The 13,967-nt window shown below is 43.5% G+C and overlaps 1 long non-coding RNA gene across 1 annotated transcript; it reads right to left on the bottom strand.

The window, feature by feature from the left end:
• Positions 1–12,520: 12,520 nt before the first annotated feature.
• LOC103629381 (uncharacterized) lies at positions 12,521–13,203 on the bottom strand. The gene is made up of 2 exons (XR_554342.3): positions 12,924–13,203; positions 12,521–12,839 (listed from the first exon to the last, which is right to left on the bottom strand). It is a non-coding gene; the product is annotated as an uncharacterized lncRNA (long non-coding RNA).
• Between the last annotated feature and the right edge of the window lie 764 nt (positions 13,204–13,967).

The raw sequence follows: 13,967 nt of genomic DNA, 5'->3' as shown, positions 1-13,967 counted from the left end.
GAGAAATACAATAAAACATAATACCACACATTTAATAAATATCATTAGTAATTATATTATCGGAGTTTCAGAAATAATAACCATAAATTTTAATGCAGCGGAAATAACTAACGGAGAAAACCGAATAACATGGCGAAGCCTGGCCACGCTACTCCTCCTGGTCCTCTCCTGCGGAAGCAATAACCCTCTCGACCATCTATCCCGGTGGCAGGGATGAAGGCCAAGACACACCAGCAACAAATCACCCTAAGGAGTACCTGCAAAAATTGTGCCACAAGCAAGGCTGAGTATACTAATACTCAGCTAGACTTACCCGGTGTGAGGAGTCTACTCCTCTACCTCTAGACATGCAGCTGTTTGGCTGAGGGGTTTGGTTTGCCAAAAGCACTAGCTGAGTCTAAAATCAAGTTTTAGCTTTGCAAGTTTTAGTATGCTCCTTTTTAAACTAGATGAGTACCTAGCTACTCATACATGGTATCAAACATTTTTAACAATCAACATCTTTTGCTAGTCAACTCATTTCCACTTATTACTCAATGCAGTACAATGGATCAAGCAGTCTCATTAGCTGCGAGAAGCAGACGATTGCAATCGAGTTTTTATCCTTGCAAGGTAAACCTAAACACACGACATGTAGGGGCACTCCGTCCCCACACACATCAACCGTCCCCATCGATTCCCCGTCAGCAGATCAGGGCTCACCGCCTTGGCGTACAATGCCTCACTGACCCCGACTGCCGTCGTGCAGTGACCGCACTTGTACCCACCATAACCGGAATGGGAGACCAGGTCTCAGGTCGCGTGAGGGGTAAAGTCCACTGCCAGGTTCAATCAGGTACTAGGCTTGCCGATTTACCATATTTCTCGGCATGTGTTTAGTACGTTCAAACGCTTGACACAGGTATCCGCACGTTAATCCTTATTCCAATTTTCATCTCGTAGACCACGCGTCCCCATGGACCCGTGTCCACAGACCATCACCATTCTGTTATCAAAGTGGATACAACCAATTCCTGACCTCGCGCGAGTGCTAGAAAAATCACTCGACTTCTACCAAGATCCCTAATTAGAAAGCAGCTACTCGGCCTAGCATACTAGTATCCATCTCAAAGGGAATCCTGAGTTCATGCAACTAGAGTTTCAGTCAACTCCTACACTTAAGTGCACAGTACAAGCCTACAAACATTAAGTGCAGTAAAATAGCATATATAACGGTTATGCATAAAACCGGGGCTTGCCTTTAATTTAACACTTAGAGAGTGTTTGCTGGGGAGGTACTCGCTTGGCGAGCATCCACTGGTTAAGTCCATTCTTCAGGTCGTCCACCAACTGCGTCTTGTGGTTGGCACCACATCACTGGCTCGATCATCATCTCTCGGTCCTATATGAGGTGCAAGATGCATATGTATGAATATAATGAAATAGCACAAGATATTTTAAGTACCTGCTAGCGAATTAAACACCAAGTAGCGAGACATCCCAAGCAACCACACACACTAGCGTTAGCTAACTACCTATCATTGAGCGCACAATGTTAACACCACTAAAAGACGATAAATATTTCGTATACTTACGCAACACAAATACGACCCCATAAGTACAAGCGTTTATTTAATTTGCTACGGCTTTTCATTAGTTCTTCTACTTATCATACAAAAGCATCCAACACAAGTTTAACCGATGACATAGGCATCAATGGCTATGTAAATTCTATATCGCAATCATCTAAAGAAGAAACATATAAAACAAAACACACATATCATTTCTAGCTTAACCATGGCAAGTCTACATTACTTAAGAGCAAACCAACTATTTTTAGCGACAAGGGTGAACTAAACAAGCAAAAGCGCACTAGCAGAATTTTTGGACAGCAATACAACAGTCACTTGTTTCAGTCATAACTCACAAGATATTTAACCAAAAATAGTAAACTAGGACTTTCTAGAAAGCTTGAAAAATGCTTTATAACTTTGATATTGTCATCACAGCATGATTAAACACTTAGCAAGGTCAAAAGGTGTTAACACAACAGCGTTGTCCAGATTTGGACAGATTCAGACTTATGACTTTTAAAAATTCATAACTGAAGATTCAGGCATCCAAACAAGGTGATCCTAGACTTTCTGGAAAGGGAATAAAATTGTCTACATATCATTTATAAACATCTTAAGGTGATTCAATATTTAACTAAGGATAAAATACACTAGAAGGCCTTGCTGTCCAGAATTGGACAGATTCAGTCTTCAGACTTCAAACACATGTAACTAAATCTTCAGACCACCAAAAAGAGTGATCTAAGACTTTTTGAAAAGCTTAGCAAAAGTACTACACAACTTTTATAATCACCAAGAAGTGATTCCAGGTTTAACTAAATCAAATATTACAGTTTTCGAAATCTGTTCTGTCAGTGGACAGAACACAGCCACCAAGTTGTAAAATTCATAACTCTTAAACCGTCAGGCCTTTAGTTATGAAATTTTAACACAAGCAAGATCAGAAAAGCATCTACAACTTTCTTATAATGACCATGAACAGATTGCAACACTAAGTTGAACAAACAATACAGTTTCTGAATTCTGTACAGAATTTGGACAGATTCAGTTACTGAATTTGTAAAAAGCATAACTCCTAAACTGTCAGACCCATGGCTGTCAAATTTTAACACAAGTAAGATAATAAAGTTATCTACAACTTTCTTGTGACCACTAATAACTAATTCCAAGATTAACTTAAGCAACCATCGCAATTTCTGAAATCTGTTCAGAAATTCGACAGATTCAGGTGCTGGGCTTGTGAAAGGCACAACTACTAAACAATCAGGTTTATGGCTGTCAAATTTTTGTACAAGCAAGATAATCATGTTATCTACAACTCTTCTATATGACTTATCTACAGAAAACACAATTTAGTTCATCAAACATACAGCACACCGAAAACAGTACGTGCAGCCCAAAACAGCAATCAACATTTCAGCTTCTATACAATTTAAGAATTGTCGCGTTCTAGAGACTTGAATTATTGTAACACTTTACCATTCGTTAGAGTTGAATTAATTAAATGATGACTAACAAGTAGACTTACAAATTTTATCCAAATCATTTAGTGCACTAAAATTACCCCATTCAGTTAACAAACGCATTCACTACAATCATCAAATCCGACATATACTTATATCTAAGCGCTTTTCACCCACTAGTCCGCATTTTAGTTTAGACACCACATGAGCACTACAGATTTTTACCCGCGATCATCACCATGCGCATCTAGACTACAACAAGCAATTCATCGGGACTACGAGCTTAATTTAAGTCCTCTAACCAGTCGGCTAGCTAGAGCAACGACACAGCCCGCTAGACAGCATATACGTCGGCTCGCCTATTATTATCACGATTCGTGACACAACATATATAACAATCACTTAACACAATCAACTTCTACCTGACATGAGTTGGCTAATGACGTGACCATTTCCCAATTACCATCACACACCACCTTTCGCCATTTTTGATGACCGGCACGACACACAGCTATTGTAATACATCTCAAGTTCATTCAACCCATCAGTAGAGCACTAGCGCATTCCAGAAAATTTCCTAAGGCTACGACGACCAGACATTGATCTTATCCTGCACATAAAAGCATCACAAGCGTGTTCACGGAACCTATGGGTTAACTTGATCGACACACTACCCATGTTCTTTGCCTTTCAAATTTTATCACACAACAAGAATCATCCCCATTTGCTAATGGCACCAACAATACCGACTGACCTATTATTTATCACACGAACACGGTTACACGCCGCACACTAGTTTCTAGCATGATTCTCACATAGCTCGTACTTTAACTACTTATTAACAACAATTTACGCACGGCAACTACCACATCAACTGATTCCTTTATTTGGAACATCGCCTGCCTAGCGTACCACTAGTACCCCGCATTTTGACTTGACTTATAAACATGGAGTAAGCGATGACTACTTCGGTATGTCACCACCTCTATAAATCAAGTAAAGACAAATTCCACCTACAACGACCGAACATTCCTATTGAGCACACCTTATATTTTCCTGTCTCGCATACAACCATGGGGCGGCGTGCACTCGAGACATTCCGTTTAATTTAACGCCATCACTACTACCACGCATCTCAGCACACACTCACCTACGTGCACTAATTAAATCCTCGCATCCCATGTATTTCCAATTTACTCACCACGTTAGACAACACAACATGTTTTCTTACCTAACCGTGAAGGCAACCTTGCTACGGCATATAACCAAACCATTTTATACCCACACACATTCCAACACCAATGTACACCACATCGACCAAAATATACTTATACAAACTACAAATTGCACACATCAAACAACACATCGCATAAATTCCTATCGAAATGTAAAAACATCCGAGTTCTTTTCTACTTCTTTTCCTTTCGCCACGAACTTCAATCCATACCAATACATTTTCTTACACATATACACACATGCACAACATCGACCAAGCTTAAACAGATTAATCCACAAAATACCAAGTGAACAACCTGGACGAATCGAGGCTAGTCACATGGGATGTCCACAAGGCTTGGCGTTTCGTCGAATGAGCCAAGCGCGAAGCGCGGCGTCGACCACTAGCTGCGATAACACAAAACATTGTTGATGACAGTTCCTTGAACATCATAAACGCCGGAAAAACAGCGAGGACAACGGGGTTCTCACCGAGGGTCGACGGCATCACGGACGGGGCTGCGCACAACACATTATTTCTCACGGGTATTCCGTCGAACAGCCAAGGGGCATTGAAGAGAACAGCAAGGGCGCTCAGCTATGGGATGGAAGCAGGGGTGCCATGGAGGTTGCTGCCGCTGCTTGGTGTTTTGGAGGGTGGGCTGCTGTGCGCCATGGAAGTTGCAAAGGGGAACTCGACGGGGTGGCTGGGACAGCAGGCATGGTGTTGTGCTGCGCGTTGCTGGCTGCTGGCCGGAAAGCAGGGCATCGGCCATGGGCGACGGCGGCCTCACCTACTCGAGCTGGGGGGGTCGGTCCGGCCAGAGGAGAGCAGGGGCGAGGGGAGGGGGAGCTGCTGCTCGGCCACACCATGGGAGAGCTTCAGCGCGCCAAGACAGAAGGGGCAGAGAGCACGCAGGGAGGTGGAGGCGCCATGGGGAGGAGGCGAGCAGAGCTGCTTGCTGCAACCGTGGGAAGAAAATCTCCCTGCTGCCGAGCGCCGTGAAGAAGGGGACTCGGCTGAAGCAGGCCTGCGCAAGGGAGGGGCAGGGAGGAAGGGTGCTGCAATGAGATGTGAGCGGCTGCTCGAGCTTCGCCGGTGCCATGGGAGGAGCACGTCATCCATGCTTGCTGCCATGAAGCAGGGAGGTAGAAGACCTGCTCACCGGCCTAGGGGAGAAGGGCATCGCCGAGCAGGACCAGGGGGATGACGACCGGATGTGGGGAAGAAGGACCTTGCTGCTGCGCCATGGAGCAAGGAGGAGAGAGTTGTGCGTGTGGGAGAGGAGGAAGAAGAGAGTGGCGGCTGGAAAAAGTGGAGGGGTGGGAATGCAAAATGACCAAGGGCAAGGGAGTGGGATCCGTATTTATAGAGAAATCCTAGGGTTAGGGTTTCAAATGGGCCCAATTGGGCTGGGCTGGATTCGGCCCAAAACACTTAATCGGGCTGCGCTAAAATATTTCTCGGAATAAAGATGCCCGCGGAATTTGTCTGTACACAGAACAGAGTGAAACAGAGTTCGGACGAACGGACGACTACGCGATTAACTCGGTCGAGAGTTTGGTTTGACTTTGCTCGAAAATAATTCCCTACGCGTGATTCGAAAATAAATCGTCCCGAGATTTGATCGGATTTGGATTTTAAGTCGGAGAAGGCGAATCGTAATATTTTAAAAATCGCTGTCGATACGGGGTTCTGAATTCGGTTTAGACATAGAGATATTCAGCCGACTCGAGTAAGAAATAATTAGAGGACGACATACTGAGTATTCCGTGTGAGAGTACGGACTCGGATCAAAATAGTCGGACAACGATCGGGGTTCGAGGAATTAGACTCGGGCTCAGATCAGATAGTAGTCGTTGAGAGTTTGATTTAAAGAGCTTCAGATGAGATTTATAACTCGAGAATGATCTTCGAGTCTGCATTAGTTCCGAGAATTAAAAGTTTTAACACGCTCCAAAATTGGCTGTTTCTCGCGATCGATTAACTCTGAATTCGGTGAACTTCCAAGAGAAAGCCTGATAGACAGAGATAGACACGATCGAGAAATAGGAAATTTTCACTGAGCATCTGAGATTAGGATAGATCTCCCGACATAACGTGAAATTGACACCTGGGGTGTCACAGCCTTCCCCCCTTAAACAGAATCTCGTCCCGAGATTCGAATGAGGATCTTTAAGGGTGAAGAAGCATGTAACACCCACGATAGAGGTAGATGCAAATTTATGAGATGTGATCTGACAAGATAATGAAGATAGAATTTGATAGAATATCGCGGCATGTTGAGACAAAATGCAGCGATCACTTTGAGAGAATGTTCACAAAAGGTAGCACATCAGTATAGTCTCGTAATGGATCACGACTATTAACCGCGATACCAGCGCGTGCCGAGCAGCTCAACCATGTGTGCACCATAGTAGGCTCTCGGTCTCATCGCGGCACCATCAGTCATTAGTCGTGACATCATTACCAAACGCAACCAATAAGAAATTAACATAACACAGATAGAAGGAGCCCATGAGAGTATGGCTCAGAAAATAAGAATGTGATCAGAGTTGAAGCAGAGACTGCCGACAAAAAGCATCACATGAGAATTTTCTTTAACTCAGAGAACCATTTTATGATCATCACGGGGATTATCAGCCAAAGATTGATACGTTATTTAATATGAGGAGGAACAAACCATGAGACCGAGATTGATAGGCTTTTAGAGACATGAGAGATCCAAAGATAACAACAACATTCATTAATCCACATGGATATGCCGCTTAGAGATAAGTTGATAAAACAAGCGTCATGATCCTTGGAGAAGGGGTTATGAGAATGACCAGAATTAAGAGATTTAGGCAAGATCAACATCCGATACTTGAGAACGGGTTATAGCAGATACCCAGATAACGGGGCAGAATCAATGAAGGATCCAGAGATTCAGATGATAAAGTCACCACACGATTCTCAAAGGTAAAGATTTACTAGATCGAGGTGAAATGAGAGGTAGGCAACAAGATCAGCTGGATAATCAACAGGAATGCTATGAAGTTTTAGGGGCAAGGATTTATGGAAAGAAACATGGCCTTGATAGGGTTTGCGCAACTAGACACCAACAATAACAATTTTTTTTTGACACAACAAGTGCACAAGGAAGTTTTAGTCGATTTAGGGGTCAAGCTATGGGTGTCTACAAGCCGTGTAGGCGCAACTTCAAGGGGGAAACACACAAGGGTTAGAAAACACCAACACAAGCATGTTTTTTTACAAGGGTTTCACTTGCTAAACTCAAGGTTGTTTGGAGGGGGAAATCTTTTCATGAGCAGAACATACCACATTTTTTGTAAAAAGGGTTGAACATTTAGAATACCACCTAGATAGCAAGGCAAGAGAAACACATAACATAACCTAACAAGACTTACCAATCTGACACGAGGTAAGACATTTCTAACATAGCAGCACACCACATTATTCACAAGTTCTTATTATTGGAATAGAGGTGAGAGAAGCATATTAATGCACAAGAGACAATTATAATGCGACAATCATGATGCATGCTCATTCTAGTCGTCTTCTCAGACCTAACTACTTTTTCGGGTGCTTCTACAGCATCCCTATTAATAGTAGTAGTAGCCTTCATGGCCTATATAATTAGCCACCTAGCTACCCATCTATTTCCTAAGGCTTCACGTTCTAAGTCTATCCTGATCGTCCTGATGATCTATCCAACATTGGTTTCTAGCAAGTTTTACTTTAGAAAAGGTTGGTAATCATGACTTATTGACTTCTCTGTACTGGTATTCGCTCCGATACCAGCTGTGGCGGAACCGCCCGAATTATTCTAGCTTAAGTGCCCAAGTCGCACCCTTAAGGGCAGCAACACACTTAAACAGGAATAACCCGTCAGTCCCTCGGATCTAGTCCGATAAAGCCACTTACCAGGATCGAATACCACTAGCTCACACGAAGGTGAGGCACAGAGAAATACAATAAAACATAATACCACACATTTAATAAATATCATTAGTAATTATATTATCGGAGTTTCAGAAATAATAACCATAAATTTTAATGCAGCGAAAATAACTAACGGAGAAAACCGAATAACATGGCGAAGCCTGGCCACGCTACTCCTCCTGGTCCTCTCCTGCGGAAGCAATAACCCTCTCGACCATCTATCCCGGTGGCAGGGATGAAGGCCAAGACACACCAGCAACCAATCACCCTAAGGAGTACCTGCAAAAATTGTGCCACAAGCAAGGCTGAGTATACTAATACTCAGCTAGACTTACCCGGTGTGAGGAGTCTACTCCTCTACCTCTAGACATGCAGCTGTTTGGCTGAGGGGTTTGGTTTGCCAAAAGCACTAGCTGAGTCTAAAATCAAGTTTTAGCTTTGCAAGTTTTAGTATGCTCCTTTTTAAACTAGATGAGTACCTAGCTACTCATACATGGTATCAAACATTTTTAACAATCAACATCTTTTGCTAGTCAACTCATTTCCACTTATTACTCAATGCAGTACAATGGATCAAGCAGTCTCATTAGCTGCGAGAAGCAGACGATTCGAATCGAGTTTTTATCCTTGCAAGGTAAACCTAAACACACGACATGTAGGGGCACTCCGTCCCCACACACATCAACCGTCCTCATCGATTCCCCGTCAGTAGATCAGGGCTCACCGCCTTGGCGTACAATGCCTCACTGACCCCGACTGCCGTCGTGCAGTGACCGCACTTGTACCCACCATAACCGGAATGGGAGACCACGTCTCAGGTCGCGTGAGGGGTAAAGTCCACTGCCAGGTTCAATCAGGTACTAGGCTTGCCGATTTACCATATTTCTCGGCATGTGTTTAGTACGTTCAAACGCTTGACACAGGTATCCGCACATTAATCCTTATTCCAATTTTCATCTCGTAGACCACGCGTCCCCATGGACCCGTGTCCACAGACCATCACCATTCTGTTATCAAAGTGGATACAACCAATTCCTGACCTCGCGCGAGTGCTAGAAAAATCACTCGACTTCTACCGAGATCCCTAATTAGAAAGCAGCTACTCGGTCTAGCATACTAGTATCCATCTCAAAGGGAATCCTGAGTTCATGCAACTAGAGTTTCAGTCAACTCCTACACTTAAGTGCACAGTACAAGCCTACAAACATTAAGTGCAGTAAAATAGCATATATAACGGTTATGCATAAAACCGGGGCTTGCCTTTAATTTAACACTTAGAGAGTGTTTGCTGGGGAGGTACTCGCTTGGCGAGCATCCACTGGTTAAGTCCATTCTTCAGGTCGTCCACCAACTGCGTCTTGTGGTTGGCACCACATCACTGGCTCGATCATCATCTCTCGGTCCTATATGAGGTGCAAGATGCATATGTATGAATATAATGAAATAGCACAAGATATTTTAAGTACCTGCTAGCGAATTAAACACCAAGTAGCGAGACATCCCAAGCAACCACACACACTAGCGTTAGCTAACTACCTATCATTGAGTGCACAATGTTAACACCACTAAAAGACGATAAATATTTCGTATACTTACGCAACACAAATACGACCCCATAAGTACAAGCGTTTATTTAATTTGCTACGGCTTTTCATTAGTTCTTCTACTTATCACACAAAAGCATCCAACACAAGTTTAACCGATGACATAGGCATCAATGGCTATGTAAATTCTATATCGCAATCATCTAAAGAAGAAACATATAAAACAAAACACACATATCATTTCTAGCTTAACCATGGCAAGTCTACATTACTTAAGAGCAAACCAACTATTTTTAGCGACAAGGGTGAACTAAACAAGCAAAAGCGCACTAGCAGAATTTTTAGACAGCAATACAGCAGTCACTTGTTTCAGTCATAACTCACAAGATATTTAACAAAAAATAGTAAACTAGGACTTTCTAGAAAGCTTGAAAAATGCTTTATAACTTTGATATTGTCATCACAGCATGATTAAACACTTAGCAAGGTCAAAAGGTGTTAACACAACAGCGCTGTCCAGATTTGGACAGATTCAGACTTATGACTTTTAAAAATTTATAACTGAAGATTCAGGCATCCAAACAAGGTGATCCTAGACTTTCTGGAAAGGGAATAAAATTGTCTACATATCATTTATAAACATCTTAAGGTGATTCAATATTTAACTAAGGATAAAATACACTAGAAGGCCTTGCTGTCCAGAATTGGACAGATTCAGTCTTCAGACTTCAAACACATGTAACTAAATCTTCAGACCACCAAAAAGAGTGATCTAAGACTTTTTGAAAAGCTTAGCAAAAGTACTACACAACTTTTATAATCACCAAGAAGTGATTCCTGGTTTAACTAAATCAAATATTACAGTTTTCGAAATCTGTTCTGTCAGTGGACAGAACACAGCCACCAAGTTGTAAAATTCATAACTCTTAAACCGTCAGGCCTTTAGTTATGAAATTTTAACAAAAGCAAGATCAGAAAAGCATCTACAACTTTCTTATAATTACCATGAACAGATTGCAACACTAAGTTGAACAAACAATACAGTTTCTGAATTCTGTACAGAATTTGGACAGATTCAGTTACTGAATTTGTAAAAAGCATAACTGCTAAACTGTCAGACCCATGGCTGTCAAATTTTAACACAAGTAAGATAATAAAGTTATCTACAACTTTCTTGTGACCACTAATAACTAATTCCAAGATTAACTTAAGCAACCATCGCAATTTCTGAAATCTGTTCAGAAATTCGACAGATTCAGGTGCTGGGCTTGTGAAAGGCACAACTACTAAACAATCAGGTTTATGGCTGTCAAATTTTTGTACAAGCAAGATAATCATGTTATCTACAACTCTTCTATATGACTTATCTACAGAAAACACAATTTAGTTCATCAAACATACAGCACACCGAAAACAGTACGTGCAGCCCAAAACAGCAATCAACATTTCAGCTTCTATACAATTTAAGAATTGTCGCGTTCTAGAGACTTGAATTATTGTAACACTTTACCATTCGTTAGAGTTGAATTAATTAAATGATGACTAACAAGTAGACTTACAAATTTTATCCAAATCATTTAGTGCACTAAAATTACCCCATTCAGTTAACAAACGCATTCACTACAATCATCAAATCCGGCATATACTTATATCTAAGCGCTTTTCACCCACTAGTCCGCATTTTAGTTTAGACACCACATGAGCACTACAGATTTTTACCCGCGATCATCACCATGCGCATCTAGACTACAACAAGCAATTCATTTGGACTACGAGCTTAATTTAAGTCCTCTAACCAGTCGGCTAGCTAGAGCAACGACACAGCCCGCTAGACAGCATATACGTCGGCTCGCCTATTATTATCACGATTCGTGACACAACATATATAACAATCACTTAACACAATCAACTCCTACCTGACATGAGTTGGCTAATGACGTGACCATTTCCCAATTACCATCACACACCACCTTTCGCCATTTTTGATGACCGGCACGACACACAGCTATTGTAATACATCTCAAGTTCATTCAACCCATCAGTAGAGCACTAGCGCATTCCAGAAAATTTCCTAAGGCTACGACGACCAGGCATTGATCTTATCCTGCACATAAAAGCATCACAAGCGTGTTCACGGAACCTATGGGTTAACTTGATCGACACACTACCCATGTTCTTTGCCTTTCAAATTTTATCGCACAACAAGAATCATCCCCATTTGCTAATGGCACCAACAATACCGACTGACCTATTATTTATCACACGAACACGGTTACACGCCGCACACTAGTTTCTAGCATGATTCTCACATAGCTCGTACTTTAACTACTTATTAACAACAATTTACGCACGACAACTACCACATCAACTGATTCCTTTATTTGGAACATTGCCTGCCTAGCGTACCACTAGTACCCCGCATTTTGACTTGACTTATAAACATGGAGTAAGCGATGACTACTTCGGCATGTCACCACCTCTATAAATCAAGTAAAGACAAATTCCACCTACAACGACCGAACATTCCTATTGAGCACACCTTATATTTTCCTGTCTCGCATACAACCATGGGGCGGCGTGCACTCGAGACATTCCATTTAATTTAACGCCATCACTACTACCACGCATCTCAGCACACACTCACCTACGTGCACTAATTAAATCCTCGCATCCCATGTATTTCCAATTTACTCACCACGTTAGACAACACAACATGTTTTCTTACCTAACCGTGAAGGCAACCTTGCTACGGCATATAACCAAACCATTTTTATACCCACACACATTCCAACACCAATGTACACCACATCGACCAAAATATACTTATACAAACTACAAATTGCACACATCAAACAACACATCGCATAAATTCCTATCGAAATATAAAAACATCCGAGTTCTTTTCTACTTCTTTTTCTTTCGCCACGAACTTCAATCCATACCAATACATTTTCTTACACATATACACACATGCACAACATCGACCAAGCTTAAACAGATTAATCCACAAAATACCAAGTGAACAACCTGGACGAATCGAGGCTAGTCACATGGGCTGTCCACAAGGCTTGGCGTTTCGTCGAATGAGCCAAGCGCGAAGCGCGGCGTCGACCACTAGCTGCGATAACACAAAACATTGTTGACGACAGTTCCTTGAACATCATAAACGCCGGAAAAACAGCGAGGACAACGGGGTTCTCACCGAGGGTCGACGGCATCACGGACGGGGCTGCGCACAACACATTATTTCTCACGGGTATTCCGTCGAACAGCCAAGGGGCATTGAAGAGAACAGCAAGGGCGCTCAGCTATGGGATGGAAGCAGGGGCGCCATGGAGGTTGCTGCCGCTGCTTGGTGTTTTGGAGGGTGGGCTGCTGTGCGCCATGGAAGTTGCAAAGGGGAACTCGACGGGGTGGCTGGGACAGCAGGCATGGTGTTGTGCTGCGCGTTGCTGGCTGCTGGCCGGAAAGCAGGGCATCGGCCATGGGCGACGGTGGCCTCACCTGCTCGAGCTGGGGGGGTCGGTCCGGCCAGAGGAGAGCAGGGGCGAGGGGAGGGGGAGCTGCTGCTCGGCCACACCATGGGAGAGCTTCAGCGCGCCAAGACAGAAGGGGCAGAGAGCACGCAGGGAGGTGGAGGCGCCATGGGGAGGAGGCGAGCAGAGCTGCTTGCTGCAGCCGTGGGAACAAAATCTCCCTGCTGCCGAGCGCCGTGAAGAAGGGGACTCGGCTGAAGCAGGCCTGCGCAAGGGAGGGGCAGGGAGGAAGGGCGCTGCAATGAGATGTGAGCGGCTGCTCGAGCTTCGCCGGCGCCATGGGAGGAGCACGTCGTCCATGCTTGCTGCCATGAAGCAGGGAGGTAGAAGACCCGCTCACCGGCCTAGGGGAGAAGGGCATCGCCGAGCAGGACCAGGGGGATGACGACCGGATGTGGGGAAGAAGGACCTTGCTGCTGCGCCATGGAGCAAGGAGGAGAGAGTTGTGCGTGTGGGAGAGGAGGAAGAAGAGAGTGGCGGCTGGAAAAAGTGGAGGGGCGGGAATGCAAAATGACCAAGGGAAAGGGAGAGGGATCCGTATTTATAGAGAAATCCTAGGGTTAGGGTTTCAAATGGGCCCAATTGGGCTGGGCTGGATTCGGCCCAAAACACTTAATCGGGCTGCGCTAAAATATTTCTCGAAATAAAGATGCCCGCGGAATTTGTCTGTACACAGAACAGAGCGAAACAGAGTTCGGACGAACGGACGA

The sequence above is a fragment of the Zea mays genome, chromosome 6 (assembly GCF_902167145.1).
Source record: "Zea mays cultivar B73 chromosome 6, Zm-B73-REFERENCE-NAM-5.0, whole genome shotgun sequence".
NCBI lineage: Eukaryota > Viridiplantae > Streptophyta > Magnoliopsida > Poales > Poaceae > Zea > Zea mays.
Note: the sequence above shows the minus strand (reverse complement) of the source record. Positions and strands in the feature narration are given on the sequence as shown.